General features: G+C 33.3%; 1 pseudogene; it reads left to right on the top strand.

Moving 5' to 3' along the window:
- Window positions 1-201: 201 nt before the first annotated feature.
- LOC117108815 lies at window positions 202-3,317 on the top strand (annotated as a pseudogene).
- Window positions 3,318-4,047: the final 730 nt, after the last annotated feature.

Raw genomic sequence — 4,047 nt, 5'->3', positions numbered from 1 at the left:
AGATGTGTATAAGAGCCAAGTGTTAATGTGTGTTGGTGTATTCACGTGACAAGTGGTAGGCCTAGATTGTATTCGTAATCTCTGTTCAATTATGATTATAATATTTCTGTTTTATATGTATTTTTCTACTGTACTAATCAAGGGTGGCACATAAATGCAGCCATTCCCAAACCAATAAGATTGTTAAAAAAAAAAAAAATTATGTTGTATGTAGGATTGTATTCAGCGATGCCACGTGATCTTCTGCTTGTGGTTGGTGAAGAAATCATTGAAAGTCCAATGGCATGGAGATGTCTTTTCTTTGAGTATGGTGCATACCGCCGTTTGATGAAAGAATATTTCAGAGAGGGCGCTAAGTGGACAACAGCCCCTAAACCACAAATGAGCGATGAGCTTTATGACATGGTAGGTACTATGATGTTTTGCATTAGGTTTTACAGTAGGTGTTTCTATATAGAGCCTTTCAATTTAACATTTTCATCTAATAAAAATTGTTAAATGTGGCGTGGTGTTGCAGTTTCACTGTTACCAATGCGCCATAATGTACCTACACTGCATGTTACCAGCGGTGGCACCAGAAATTTGCTGACAATGGATCTGACATGTTCAACGGATGGGTCCGAGCAGGGGCGACAAAACCTCAGTCGACGGCCGGAATAGAAACTCTCTTGTAGGGTTCATGGTGAGAGTTTTTATGGCTTAGTATGGTACAAAATGTGCTTTTAGACCACAATATTAGGGATTGGCATTCAAAATAACATCATTTTGATAGGTAAATAATTTATATATTTTTGATCCGAAGACTTTATTCGCGTGCGTCGGACGATAGGGGATTTAGGCCTGTCCTACTGGGGAAAATTCCCCCTGTCCCTGCTCACTCCACCACTGTTTAGGACAAGGATGTCAAATGACAAGTGGCAGAAACAAATTTTGTTTATGGAATCAGATGTACCATCAACAATTGGAAAAAAAATCATAGAGATGATATGGAAAAAGCACAAGTTCTATCAGTAATGCAGGATCGTTAGGCAAAAAGGTAAAAGAGAAAGCGAAACTGCCCAAAGAAGCAGACTTTTGGGGTATAAAATGATGATGATACTGAGGAATTTCTTCAAGGTGTTTCCAACTTTACATGGTTCTCTTTATTTCTTTCTGTGCAAAGAGTTCTTGGTACTTGTCTAAATGTCTCTTTCACTTTCCCTGGAAATATGCTTTGCTAGAGTTTTCCGATCGACTCATTCAGCTCCATTTTCTTTAGTTCTGAATTATTTTCTATTGTATCTGGTCACCAAAATGGTGTTTACACTCATATGCGAAAACAGACTTCACACACTGGAATTAAAAAAGACAACTCTATTGACCTTTTCTTTGACAGTTATGGATGTTTTTGTAAGAAAATTTGTAAAATTGTATAAGATGAATTATTGTTACTGTTATTATTATTATTATTATTATTATCATTATTATTATTCTTATTATTATTATATTAATCATCTTGCCATATTTTAATGTTTAATATTTTAATCCATTCTGTAAGTGGCGGGTTTCCCGCTGTAGAATGAGAGTGTAAATAAATAAATAAATTTAAAAAAAGGGGATTGTGTCATTATAGTTTAATTTTCTTTTTGCAAAATATATTGATGCAAGGCCAACACAACAACTAACAAGCGTAAATCAATGGTACAGTAATCTTGGTCAGAGTTTGAACTCGGTTATGAATTGTAATATTTAATTATTAAACCTTTTATAGGGTTATATTGGATCCCATGAGAGACTAGAATTGCCAGCTAGAGGTCAATTTGTGACGACAGAATTTGAACCTTGCTTCGATGCTGGTGATTTTCAATGTGCTGGAAAGGACATTTTTGCCAGTTAAGTCACGTGAGTTCTATATTGTTTTACTGTTATAGGTCTATAATAAATCACTTTTCAATAAAATGTTTTACTGAGGATACCAATCTTGTTATTTACAATCTCAGACAATGAACCGAATGGGTGTTGAGTGGCTTCTACGATGCTCCGATGCATATAGATGCGTCCCTGTGCTTATTGAGACCTGGTCTGGTTTTAGTCAACCCAGAAAGACCTTGCTATCAGATAGAGCATTTCTCAAAGGCTGGGTGGGATGTCGTTGAGGCACCTTATCCAGTAACACCAAGCGGTATATTAAAAGATATATCAAATGAATATAATGATGAATTATATCAGAATATGCCTTGGAAAGACTTTTAGAAGCCAGTCATATTGTTATTGGTTTTTACATTTTGAAATTGTTGATCTTTTTACCTTTTCTTACTTTCAAATTGTAAATAATCCTTTTTTAATTTTAACAAAGTGTCCTTTTTTAAAAAAAATATTGCTGTTCTTCCTTTTAGCAATTGAATGTTTCGTTTGCAGGATTCCAATGGGAATACGTTTTTTTGAAACCTTTATGGGCTATTCATTGCTTTCAGAATTTTCAATTGTATTTGTTTTTTCTTGTCTTGTCTTCATTGTTTTTGTATTTTACTCTGATTGCTGAATAAATTCAATTCAAATCAAACCAAATTGTTTTTGAAACTTTCATAATGATTTTGAGAATTGATATTATGATTGTATTATGATTGTTGTTGTGGTTATGACAGTGGCTGTGATTGTCACTGTGATTTTGATTTGACTGTGCTGTGTCTTTTGCTGTTGCTGTCGTTTTTTCGTTGCCATCCTTGTTGCAGTGAACGCCATTGCTACATTATCGTTATATTTTCTAGAATCAGTACAGTGTCAGCGCCATCATTATCTGTTTCAGTCAACAAAACGAACACAATTTTCAGTGTAATTTATACAATTTTATTTCTATAATATTTTCTTCTGTGCACCTTTTACAGATCACCCGATGTGGTTTTCTTCAACATGGCTGTCAATGAATGTTCTGATGTTGGACCATAACCGAGTGGTTGTAGATGCAAACGAGATTCCTACTCAAAGACTTTTCGAGAACCTTGGTATGGAATGCATCAAGGTTGATTTGCGTTTCGCTGGTTCTCTAGGAGGTGGCAGTCATTGCTGGACTTGTGACGTCAGACGAAACGGTTCTTTAGAATCATATTTCTAAAATTTTCACTATATTTATACTGTTGGATATAATTAATTGTATTTTATTTAATACTTTGAGAATATAATATGAAATAAATAATATATAGAATTTTTGACCTCTGGTAATTTGTACTTAACATTTGTTCATATTTGTGAAGCTTAATTACATTACACACACTTTATCACAAATAATAAACAGGACTGCATATTTTATTTTAACTATTAAAAATATTTGCACACACAAAAGTAAACAAATAAATATTACAAACTAGTTACTTGTTCTATTTGTTTATTACATATTATTGTGTATTACTTACGTGTTTGCTTATTAAGTTGCTTAATTTCATATATATTTTATTCGGATAAATATTATACCAAAAAAAGCAAGCAATTTGCCAACAAAAATTGTGTTAAATGAAAGCCTAAAAAAATAATAATGAATTTAATCATTTTCTAAAGAGTTTCCGGCTATGTTTGACCAAAAGCAAAAGATACACGAAACAAGAACATTTCATTCATCAATTTACACATACAAAGTTCAGTTAGTAGACCAGTGGGACAGGGGCGCCGAGGTGCGGGAGAGGGCAGGTCTTTCCCTTTGGGTAGAACTGGGCCACGAGGTTCTAAACACAATTTGTCGAGAAGTAAAAGAAATCAAATTAAATGTTTACAGAATATGGGACAACACAAATCCGCTTTTCTGTATTTATTAGAACTGTAGCAATAATAGTAATCATAATAATATAGATACTATATTTTTGTATATGTCGTTACTTTTATATTCTTTGTTTGTAATTGTATATATCTTTATACCTGAATAAATATCAAACTGTATGATTTCCACAGGGCTGATGGTTTTCACAATTCATTTGGCTATTTTGAATATTTGTAGCTTTGGATCCATTGTTTGGTATTTGTTTGCCTTTTTAAAACAGTTATAAATCTTTTAGTAGTAATGTTCAAGTATATCATTCC

This window comes from Anneissia japonica, unplaced genomic scaffold (genome assembly GCF_011630105.1).
Source record: "Anneissia japonica isolate Jap-2015-1 unplaced genomic scaffold, ASM1163010v1 scaffold19314_len26200_cov108, whole genome shotgun sequence".
NCBI lineage: Eukaryota > Metazoa > Echinodermata > Crinoidea > Comatulida > Comatulidae > Anneissia > Anneissia japonica.
The sequence above is the reverse complement of the archived record's forward strand: the minus strand, read 5'-3'. Positions and strand labels throughout refer to the sequence as shown.